This window comes from Molossus molossus, unplaced genomic scaffold (genome assembly GCF_014108415.1).
Source record: "Molossus molossus isolate mMolMol1 unplaced genomic scaffold, mMolMol1.p scaffold_m16_p_1, whole genome shotgun sequence".
Taxonomy (NCBI): Eukaryota; Metazoa; Chordata; class Mammalia; order Chiroptera; family Molossidae; genus Molossus; species Molossus molossus.
In genome coordinates, this window is record NW_023425344.1 from 118,377,694 (window position 1) to 118,390,254 (window position 12,561).

Consider the following 12,561-nt stretch of genomic DNA (forward strand, 5'->3'; position numbering starts at 1 on the left):
CCCTGAGGACTGAGGGGTCCCTGTCCCACACCAGAAACCCCGCTCAGGGTTCCAGTGCCAGGAAGAGAATCCCCATAACTTCTGGCTGGAAAAACCAGCGGGAACTGAGGCTCAGGGAGGCTGAGGTGGCTGGAGCCCCAGGCAGCTCCTTAAAGGGCTCGTGCACGGACTTATCGGACTCTCTCCCTCTAAGCTTGGAGGGGAGGCAGCTCGAGGGGCGCCAGAGACATACAGGGAAGAACTGATCTGTTTGGCACTGGAGTGAGGGCTGGAGAGGGGGGCTTTCTCCGGGACAAACGTGCTGGCAGAGGCCTTTGTTCCTTTGGTGAGCCCTTCCCTGGGGCAGCAGACAGTCACCATATCTGGGACTCCAGCAACCTGGCTCAGTCTGGTAGCCCCGCCCTAGTGACTCCCTGAGGCCCCGCCCCACCCAACTTTCAGGCTGACCCAAGCTGTTGCCATTGCTTAACCATAGGATTGGCCTGTCTTGAATCCTGCTTCAGGTTTTCCTAAATTTTTTCAAAGGAGCAGCATCTGGTTTCAGCGAGCCCCATACCTCTCGTTAAGTAATACACTGAAACAAACACAGGGAGGCAGCCAAAATGAGGAGACAAAGAAACAGGTCCCAAATGAAAGAACAGAACAAAACCCCAATAAAAGGACTAAGTGAAATGGAGATAAGCAATCTAACAGATGCTGAGTTCAAAATACTGCGTATAAACTTGCTCAATGAACTTAGTGAGGACCTCAAGAGCATAAAAAGGACCAGTCAGAAATGATGGGTGCCCAGTCAGAAATGAAGGAGGCATTAACTGAAATAAAGAATAATTTACACATATTCAATAGTAGAGTACGTAAGTCCAAGAAGCAAACCATCAATTTGGAATATAAGGAAGCAAAAAACACCCAATCAGAACAGCAAAAAGAAAAAAGAATCCAAAAAAATGAGGATAGTGTAAGGAGCCTCTGGGACAACTTCAAGCGTGCCAACATTCGCATCTTGGGGGTGCCAGAAGGAGAAGAGCGAGAACAAGAAATCGAAAACCTGTTTGAAACAATAATGGCAGAAAACTTTCCTAACTTGGTGAAGGAAACAGACATATAAGTCCAGGAAGCACAGAGAGTCCCAAACAAGATCAACCCCAAGAGGCCCACACCAAGACACATCATCATCAAAATGCAAAAGGGTCAAGACAAAGAGAGAATCTTAAAAGCAGCAAGAGAAAGGCAGCTAGTTACCTACAAGGTAGTTCCCATAAGACTGTCAGCTGATTTCTCAAAAGAAACTTTGCAGGCCAGAAGGGAGTGGCAAGAAATATTCAGAGTGATGAAAAGCAAGAACCTACAACCAAGATTACTCTATCCTGCAAAGCTGTTATTTAGAATCGATGGCCATATAAAGACTTTCCCACACAAGAAACAGTTAAAGGAGTTCATCACCACCAAATTGTTATTACAGTGATACCTCGGTTCTCGAACATAATTCGTTCCAGGAGGACGGTCGAGAACCAAATTGTTCGAGAACCGAAGCAATGAAACCCAATAGGAAATAATGGAAACTGGATTAATTCGTTCCAAGCCCCAGAAAATGCCTATTTACTGGCCTAATTTGTATATAATATGTAGAAAAACATAAGTCTCAACAAGAAATAAAAGTGTACAGTATGTCTAAGGGTTAAATTCAGTGTAAAGCGTGACTCTCTCCACAAAGCGTGACTCTCTCCACAAAGCGTGACTCTCTCTCTGCACTCACACTAATGACGCAAGCAAGGCGCGCTGGGCCGAATGAACGCCATTCGGCTCAACTCGGCTCATCTCGGAAGTTCGAGTTACAAATATTTGTTCGGATTCCAAGACAAAAGTTTCTCGAATCTCCTGGTCGAATACCGATTTGGTCGAAATCCGAGGCGTTCGAGAACCGAGGTATCACTGTATATGAAACGATGAAGGGTCTTTGTGAAGAAAAAGATAAAATATATGAACAAACAAAATGGCAATGAATACATATCTATTGACAATGGAATCTACAAACAAAATGAGCAGGCAGAACAGAAACATTCTCATAGATACAGAGAGCATTTTGTTGGTTGCCAGTTGGGAGGGGGATTGGGGGAATGGGTGAAAAAGGTGAAGAGATTAAGAAGTACAAATTCATTGCTAGACTGACAAACCTCAAAGGGAAAGGGTTTGGGGGGTGGGAAGAAATAAACCAAAGAACTTATATGGATAACCAATGGACACAGACACTAGTGTGGGAAAAGGCAGGAGGGGGGCGGGAGTAGGGAGGAGGGGGTCAATGGGGGAAAAATGTGGAACATCTGTAATACATTTTACATTCAACAATAAAGATTTAAAAAATAATAAAATAAAATAAAATAAAATAAAATAAAATAGAGGAGCGATAATACCTTTGTTTTCCCAGTAAAACAAAAAGGGGGAATTATAAAGAAGTCGGCAAACTACATTAATCTGGGCCAGTCGATGTTCCGGTTTGAGCTGGGCCTGCAGTTCCTCCAAGGGGCAGAAGCACACACCCCCTTTTAATTCCTCCCTCTGCCCCTGTGTGCATCTTCCCTCATTTACTAAATTCATCCTCTTTCAGATCCTGGGCTGGGTGCTTCTGGAGGAAGCTTGGATAGCAGCAGTGCTGCAGTGAGCCCCAAGGGCTCACATGGCAGGGGCATTCTGCCTCTTTGGAGGGTGGCCAGGACCTTCAACTGCTCAGGGCCAATGCCAATACCGAGGATAGCTTGCCACGATCATGCTCAATGGATGACCAGATTCAAACATAAAATAATTCTTTTGGAGGCACTGTTCCCATGAACAATCTCAGAAAAAAGAACAAATCCACACATCTTGTGTACAACACAGGGAGTTATGGACCTTGGTTAAAAAAACCCTCATTTCTCCTCTTCTTCCTTGTGATATGGCTTAAAACCAGCAGGCCCTGTTCTCTTTGTTGTGACCTTTGTGTGTGAGCCTAGGCTAGAACCAATGAAGCTAGGTTTACTGCCAGCTCAATTTCAGCAGCCATCATGCCAGGCCTTGCCTTGTTCCCTGGCCTGTTTCTATTTTTCCAATACTGCTGGCTCCTGGACTTGGCTCTGTGTCTATTTTCCACTATGTGCCTGACCTTTGGACTTGGCAGTGAAACTTTATTTCCCTGGCTTTGATGTTGGGCATTAGGCTTCATTACCCCAGCACCACTGTATAAGCACTTCCCCATCCCATCCTGGTCATCCACCCTCTCCTAGCTCCACCCCAGCCCACCTGACCATAGCATTCTTTACTAAGGAGATATTCACACAGGAAGAGATTTGGGCTTCTATGGAGAAGAAAGAAGCCAAGGAGCCAGTGAGGTCTCTGTGGTACCATGAAGCTGCCTTCTCTAGAGTTGCCCGTTCCTTCTTTATCCTCAGAGACATGTCATTCAGTTCCCAGAGAAACTGCTCCCTCCCTTGACCCTAAATGGGCAGGTTTCCCTACCACCCCAGAAGTGACTGAACCAGAACCTAACTCAAAAGCAGTGAATCCATTGACTGGCCAGAGACCATTTTTCTCTACTGAGAATATGAACCAAGAGTCAATAGTCTGTAATGTAAACCAAAATTAATTTTAGACTAGAATAAAAACTAAAAAGCATTTATTTGAATTAAAGGAACTGCATCCCAGGAGCTACAGATTCAGATAACAAGCTAAACTGTGTTCCACCAGGCAAAAGGAAGGTTGCCTTTTATAGCAAAAGTTCCTGCCATATTCCCAATTAGGTCCAGTTTATGTAAACAGGTGTCCAAATTTGTACACTTCTTATTGGTCTAAATTCATAGTTTTGATTGGTTGTCATTACACATCCTGATTGGTTGCTATGGAGCAGTTCTAGTTGGATGGAGTAGGTGTTTGTCCATTGGTGAAAAGACCAAGCTAGGAACTGACTTCCTTACAATAGTTGACTCATATAGCAGGGTAGAGTTCAGTCTGAGTCCCTGGCCAGGTAGCTCAGTTGGTTAGAGCCTCATCCAGATATGCCACGGTTGTGAGTTCCATCTCCTGTCAGGGCACATACAAGATTCAACCAATGAATGCATTAAGTAAGTAGAACAACAAATTTGTCTGTCTCTCAAAATCAATCAATCAATCAATCAATCAATTTTTAAAAAGGGGGTTCACTCTGAGATTCTTCTATACAGAGTATGTGAGAAGCCCCTGTCAGAAAATGGCTGCTGGGCTCTTATTATTTATAAAATTTGGACCCCCAGTTGAGCATAGTGAGTCCATCTCAACAGATAAATATCTTTTCAGAGTTCACATGAATCTTTCTTGTTGGGGTCCACAGTAGATGGTTGATTTTGGTTGTGGACCTGCAATTTCACATAGGGTTAAAGGGTATAAAAGGCCAGTTAAATATATTTTCAAGGTGAAGTTTTGGGGAGAGCAGAGGAAACTGAACTGTGGGAAGGCCAATGTGACAGACAGGCCTAGAGGAGCAGGGAAGTGCTCCACACCAAACTAACGTGGAGAAAAAACACCTGGGGCCTACCCTTCTGGCTCGGAGCTGCTGGGCTGACAGTACTTTGCATCTATTTCTTCTGCTTCTTTCTTGGCTTGCTAAGGGCCTATGAACTTCACAGGACTAATGAATAAGGGGACGGGGTGAAGGATGGGCCTAGCCTGCAGTGCTCTCTTGGACATCTCAGGCTTCCTGGAGCACCGCTACACTGCCTGCCCTTCATACTTATGGGTTCTCCTGCTGGGCGCCCCTCTGCAGGCAGTGTAAATCAGCCCTGTGGTAGATCCAGAAACATACAACATTCCCATTTGATTTGGGTTCTATAATACTAGTAGTGCATGCTTGGAAGGAAATGGAAAGTTTACTTTCTAACCCTATTTCCTTCTTGATTCAAGAACCTTAACAGTTCTACAACCACTTAGCCTAAGAGTTGTTCTCCAAACTAAAATAAAGGAAAAATAAATAAATAAAAGGAATAAAAAACATCTAACTGTGCTGCTCTGCAGTTGTTAGGGACCCACTCTTGTTCCATCTTTTGCTCTGCTCTCCCTAGGGTGACAGCACAGGGGAGGGGTTCATCAGGGTTCTGAAAGAAAAGAGAGGTGGTGAATGGTTGTTGCAAGGCAACCAATAGTTTCTACTTCAATGAAAAGAATGTGGGATTTGATGCCTGGTTTTAAACTCCACTTCTGCCATCCACTGCCTGTGTGACCTCAGGCAAGTCACTCAACCTTTTGTCCCTCAGTTTCCTCACCTGCAAAATAATTCCTACTTTACCAAATGGTTGTGAGAAGTAGAGGTATCTTAAAAGAGCCTACCTAGCACAGTGTCTGCTCCATGTTGGCACATGCCCCAACACTCTATGCCATTGCTATGGTCGGTTCCTGAGAATCTATTTAATTTTCTTCTCAGCCCTGCTGAGCTGTCACTCTTGCTCTGCAAAGAAGACAGACATCTCTGCATAGACCAGTGTGCAGTGGCACTTTCTATTTTTTAGCTGCTCAGCATCAAAATAATATTCTATGGAATGAAAAAAAACTAAAATTTATTTATCCATTTTAATATAAATAAAAAATATGAACCCTGGCTGGTTTTGCTCAGTGGTTAGAGCATGAGCCTGCGGACCAGCGAGTCCCGGGTTCGGTTCCCGCTGAGGGCACGTACCTCGGTTGTAGTTTATCCCTGGCCCCGATTGCAGGTTGGGGTTGTGTGGGTGGCAGCCACTCGATGTGTCTCTCTCATGTCGATGTTTCTCTCTCTCTCTTGAAGACCTCCTTAAGTTGGAGGAGGCAGAAAAGCAACAACAGTGAGGAAGGAGAAGTTAAGACGTCTGAAAAGAATTACCCAGTCCTGGCTTCCAGCAGCCCATTGAACCAGGGACTTGAACCAGCCCCAGCCAAAGACTTTCTCCTGATTCTGCACTTCCTGGGTTCTTCTGAGTCTTCACCGGGCTTTATTTGATATGAAAAAGAGAAGGGACTTTCCGATATCAGGGGAGAAGGACTGAAGCAAAAAATAATAAAATTTTTAAAATTAATTTATTTTTAAAGTACAAATTTTTCTTTTAAGAATCAGGAGACAAGTGCAATGAAAATATCAGATAATAGTGGTGAAATTTCCTTTTAAAGTGGGGGAGAATCAAGCCTCTAAGACTTCCCCATCTTTTTTAAAATGTTGTTTTAAATTTTTTTTGGCCGGTCGTCTCAAATTCATCTGATTTCTCATTACCTCAATTTTGGAAACTGCCCGCCACCGGCCCTCCAGGACCACACAGACAGGCTGAGGACAACTTTATGTCCAAGAGCTGAACAAGATGCATTGTGAGAGGTTTCTACGTATCCTGAGAATAATTGGAACCACACTTTTTGGAGTCTCCTCCTTGGAATCACAGCTGCATATATTGTTGGCTATCGGTTTATCCAAACAGATAATTACTACTTCTCTTTTGGACTGTATGGTGCCATTTTAGCATCACATCTCATCATCCAAAGCCTGTTTGCCTTTCTGGAGCATTGCAAAATGAAAAAGCCCCTAAAAACCCCCATTAAATTGGACAAAACTGTTGCTTTTTGCATCGCTGCTATCAGGAAGATCCAGACTACTTACAGAGATGTTTGCAATCTGTGAAAAGGCTCACCTACCCTAGGATGAAAGTCATCATGGTCATAGATGGGAACTCAGAAGATGACCTTTACATGATGGACATCTTCAGTGAAGTCATGGGCAGGGACAAATCAGCCACTTACATGTGGAAGAACAACTTTCATGAGAAGGGTCCCGGTGTGATGGAGGAGTCACATAAAGAGAGCCCCATCATGTCACCCAGTTGGTCTTGTCCAACAAAAGTATTTGCATCATGCAAAAATGGGGTGGGAAAAGAGAAGTCATGTACACGGCCTTCAGGGCGCTGGGATGGAATGTGGATTATGTGCAGGTTTGTGATTAAGACACCATGCTTGACCCAGCCTCATCTGTGGAGATGGTGAAAGTTTTAGAAAAAGACCCCATGGTTGGAGGTGTCAGACTGGGGGGGATGTCCAGATTTTAAACAAGTATGATTCTTGGATCTCCTTCCTCAGCAGTGGCTTGGCTTTTAACATAGAAAGGGCCTGTGAGTCTTATTTTGGGTGTGTGTCCAGTGCATTAGTGGACCTCTGGGAATGTACAGAAACTCGTTGCTGCATGAATTTGTGGAAGACTGGTACAATCAGAAATTTATGGGCAGCCAATGCAGTTTTGGTGATGATCGGCATCTAATGAATCGAGTGCTGAGTCTGGGCTATGCAACGAAATACACAGCTCCAGCCAAGTGCCTTACTGAAACACCCAAAGAGTATCTCAGATGGTTAAAGCAGCAGACCTGTTGGAGCAAGTCATACTTCCGAGAGTGGCTGTACAATGCCATGTGGTTTCATAAACATCACTTATGGATAACCTACGATGCGGTTTTCACAGGATTCTTCCCTTTCTTTCTCATTGCCACAGTAATCCAGCTCTTCTACCGGGGTAAAATTTGGAACATCCTCTTCTTCTTGTTAACTGTCCATTTAGTAGGTCTCATAAGATCATCCTTTGCCAGCTGCCTTAGAGGAAATATCGTCATGGTCTTCATGTCACTCTACTCAGGGTTGTACATGTCAAGTTTACTTCCTACCAAAATTTTTGCAATTGCAACCATAAACAAAGGTGGGTGGGGCACATCTGGAAGGAAAACCATTGTTGTTAATTTCATAGGACTCATTCCAGTCCTGGTTTGGTTTACAATCCTCCTGGGTGGTATGATTTTCACCATTTATAAGGAATCTAAAATGCCATTCTCAGAATCCAAACAGACAGTTCTAATTGTTGGAACGTTGGTCTATGTATGCTATTGGGTGATACTTTTGACTCTGTATGTGGTTCTCATCAATAAGTGTGGCAGGCAGAAGAAGGGACAACAGTATGACATGGTGCTTGATGTATGATCTTACATTGTTTGATGTTTCCTGAAACCATCACTACAATCAAGATAACAAACATCCACCACCCTCAAGGATTCCTCATGCTCCTTTGTAATCCTTCCCTCTCACCCCTTCCTGCCAGAACATTCCCCTCCCTACTCTACTCAGGTAATTGATGACATGCTTCCTGTCACTGTAGATCAGTTTACACTTTCCAGAATTTTGTGTAAATGAAATCATACGGAATGTAATTATTGGGATCTGGCTACTTTTACTGAGCATAATTATTTTAAGATTCATCTAGGTTGTAGTGTGTATCGATAGTTAATAGCTTAAACAGACTTTTTATTTATATATAATTTTAGATGCAGAGGAAGCTGCAAATAGAGTACAGAGAGATCCCCTGTACCCTTTATTCAGTTTCTTCTCTCAGTCTTTGCATGCCTGGCTGCCTTCTGTCATTCATATCTCTGCTCAAATGCAACTTGCTCAGAGCTTCCCTGATCTACCAATGGGTCTCTACCATCTCTCCTTTTATTTTCTGTGCAGAACTTATTGACTGATTTTCTCATTTGCTTAGTAATTTGTTTATTGTGATCTCATTCAATTTAGATTGAATTCCATGAAAACAGGGACCTTGTCTATCTTAGTGTCTGACATTCAATAAATAACTGTTGAATGATAAAATAATAAACCGTCCAGCAATTGCAAAATATGGATATTGTTCTCTTTATTTTACAGATAAGAAACTAGGTTGGGAAAGACCAACTTGCCTCAAACCACACAATTTTGGTAGTGATGCTGGGGATATTGGGTGCTAAGATTTGAGTCTGATTTCTGAAAACATACCACACTCCCTTTTCTAAATTCTAAGACAGGAAGCAGGGCAGAAAGAAGCCGGTTGCACCTATTTCCTTCCATGACAGCAGTCCTTCTTTATCCCACAGACTCAGACCATAGTGCCCAGGCCAGGGACAGCTAACACCCCAGGGAATCATCCCTTGGGTCAATGGCCTCAGCAGTAGTTACAGGGCCTGCAGGTTCCAATGTGGATGTTGCTCCCCTACCTTCCAGATAGAGCAGGCAATTCATTTCCCCCATCCGCATTCATGGTTATGCTTATTTTAAAAATGAATTAATGCTTCTGGCAATTTATTTCTAAATCTTTCTTTAAAGGGACATTACAATTTATTATAATTTATTGCAAACAGATTTCTTTAAGCAAGTCAGTCCTGATGTGGAACACTGTAATATAAACATTTCTTAAATAATGTCTTGGCATTATTAAGTGTTTAGAAAAATAGAGAATAATTTTAAAATAAAAAGTGGATGCTACTTCATTGGGAAAATATTCTAACACATATATTTTATTTTTGCACCAAAAACTACACACCTTCAGTTAAAGTTATATTAAAAAGTTAATTTCCAAAAAGACACAAAGTTTAAAAAACATGATAGAAGTTAGCTGGGTTTTGTTGAGAAATGAAATAAAAACCAAACTTTTCAGCAAATTTTGCTTCACCAAGTTTCAAAAGGAAAATGCCTAATGTAGTTTCCAGTCTGGCCTTTTTGCCTGGGCGAATCTGGAGGACTTGCTCCTTTCTGACAGCCTATGTTGTCACCCCTGCCCCAAATCACAACTGAATCCATCAACGTGAGCTGCACACCCAGGCTGGAGTAGATGAATCCCCTGCCTCTTCAGTGGAGCTGTGGGTTTCAAAGGTTGAGGTATGTGCTCCAGTCAATTTGCATGAACCGAGTACAAGAAAGGAGCCGCATTACTTAGGGCATGTTTGCCAACTTTCTGGAACAAAGATCTGGCATATCAGTCAGTTATTTTACAACTTGAGCAGGCACTCAGTAGCAATTTTTCTTGCAGAGCTCCTTATCTGTGGCCAAATGCATGATCCACCAGTTGGGGCATGTTGCAAACTGTGTTATAATCAACAATTTGGCTGTGTATCATCACTGTCATCTTGTTCTTCAGAAGGAGCAGCTCTTGATGACCATGATTCCTGTGACTGTCGCTTTTCTACTTCTTGGTCCAACTCTTTTTTATTTTTTATTTTTTTAAATCTTTATTGTTGGATGTAAAATGTATTACAGATGTTCCACATTTTTCCCTCATTGACCCCCTCCTTTTCACTCCCGCCCCCCTCCTGCCTTTTCCCACACTAGTGTCTGTGTCCATTGGTTATGCATATAAGTTCTTTGGTTTATTTCTTCCCACCCCCCCAACCCCTTTCCCTTTGAGGTTTGTCAGTCTAGCAATGAATTTGTGCTTCTTAATCCCTTCACCTTTTTCACCCATTCCCCCAAACCCTCTCTCAACTGGTAACCAACAAAATGTTCTCTGTATCTATGAGAATGTTTCTGTTCTACCTGTTCATTTTGTTTGTAGATTCCATTGTTGATAGATATGTATTCATTGCCATTTTGTTTCTTCATATATTTTATCTTTTTCTTCACAAAGACCCTTCATCATTTCATATAATAACGGTTTGGTGGTGATGAACTCCTTTAACTTTTTCTTGTCTGTGAAAGTTTTTATATGTCCATCAATTCTAAATGACAGCTTTGCAGGATAGAGTAATCTTGGTTGTAGTTTCTTGGTTTTCATCACTCTGAATATTTCTTGCCACTCCCTTCTGGCCTGCAAAGTTTCTTTTGAGAAATCAGCTGACAGCCTAATGGGAACTCCTTTGTAGGTAACTAGCTGCCTTTCTCTTGCTGCTTTTAAGATTCTCTCTTTGTCTTGAACCTTTTACATTTTGATGATGATGTGTCTTGGTGTGGGCCTCTTGGGGTTGATCTTGTTTGGGACTCTCTGTGCTTCCTGGACTTGTATGTCTGTTTCCTTCAACAAGTTAGGAAAGTTTTCTGCCATTATCGTTTCAAACAGGTTTTCGATTTCTTGTTCTCGCTCTTCTCCTTCTGGCACCCCCAAGATGCGAATGTTGGCACGCTTGAAGTTGTCCCAGAGGCTCCTTACACTATCCTCATTTTTTTGGATTCTTTTTTCTTTTTGCTGTTCTGATTGGGCGTTTTTTGCTTCCTTATATTCCAAATCGATGGTTTGCTCTTTGGATTTACATACTCTATTATTGAAGCTGTGTAAATTATTCTTTATTTCAGTTAATGCCTCCTTCAATTCTAACTGTGTATCCATGATTTCTAACTGGTCCTTTTTTATGCTCTTGAGGCCCTCCCTAAGTTCACTGAGGTTCTCACTAAGTTCATTGAGCATCCTTATAAGCAGTATTTTGAACTCAGTATCTGTTAGGTTGCTTATCTCCCTTTCACTTAGTTCTTTTATTGGGGTTTTGTTCTGTTCTTTCATTTGGGACCTGTTTGTCTCATTTTGGCTGCCTCCCTGTGTTTGTTTCAGTGTATTACTTAATGAGAGGTATGGGGCTCACTGAGACCAGATGCTGCTCGTTTGAAAGAATTTAGGAAAAACCTGAAGCCAATCCTATGGTTAAGCAAGTGGCAACAGCTTGGGTGGGCTTGAAAGTTGGGTGGGGCGGGGCCTCAGGGAGTCGCCAGGGTGGGGCTACCAGGGTGAGCCAGGTTGCTGGAGTCCCAGATATAGTGACTGTCTGCCGCCCCCGAGAAGGGCTCACCAAAGGAACAAAGGCCTCTTACAGCACGTTTGTCCCCGAGAAAGCCCCCGCTCCAGCCCTCGCTCCAGTGCCAAACAGCTCAGTTCTTCCCTGTGTGTCTCTAGCGCCCGTGGAGCTGCCTTCCCTCCAAGCTTAGAGGGAGAGAGTCCGATAAGTCTGTGCGCGGGCCCTTTAGGGAGCTGCCTGGGGCTCCAGCCGCTTTAGCTTCCCTGAGCCTCAGTTCCCACTGGTTTTTCCAGCCAGAAGTTATGGGGACTTCTCTTCCTGGCACTGGAACCCTGAGCGGGGCACCTGGTGTGGGACAGGGACCCCTCAGTCCTCAGGAAGGACCTTCCCAGCCGAGCTGTCCTCCTGATTTTTATCCGCCACACTTGGGTGTGGGACCAGCCCGTTGTGCCGTGCCGCTGCCCCCGCCCCTCGCGCCTTCGTCCCTCCTACCAGTCTGGAAGTGGCTGCTGCTTTAATTCCGTAGTTGTAGGACTTCCATTCAGCTTGATTTCAGGCAGTTTTGAATGATGGTTGTTCTGTAGTTTAGTTGTAACTTTAATGTGGTTGTGGGAGGACGCGATACCGCGTTTACCTACCCGCCATCTTGACCGGAAGTCTCTCGGTCCAACTCTTTAGGCTGCTCCGTTCTTCCTGGTGTGGTAAGTGAATAAGGGTGTTTTGCTTAAAAAAAAAAAAAAAAAAAAGAAAAATCATAAAACCAATACATATTCAGTGTGTATCATTTAGAAAATACAGTAAGGTACAAGTACTTTTATTTATTTATTTTGTTCTTTTTTATCCTCACCCAGGACATTTTTCCATTTTTTTGTTCAGATAGAGTGGGAGGGAAAGAGAGGAAGAGAGAGAGAGAGAGAGAGAGAGAGAGAGAGAGAGAGAAAGAGAGAGAGAGAAAGAGAGAGAAACATCCACGTGAAAGGGACACTGAGAGGCTGCCTCCTGCAGGACCCAACCAGGGCTGGGGACAAATTGCAGCCGAGGTACA

At 43.3% G+C, this 12,561-nt stretch overlaps 1 pseudogene; it reads left to right on the top strand.

Moving 5' to 3' along the window:
* The first annotated feature begins 6,320 nt into the window (after positions 1–6,320).
* Positions 6,321–7,971, top strand: LOC118616368 (annotated as a pseudogene).
* Positions 7,972–12,561: the final 4,590 nt, after the last annotated feature.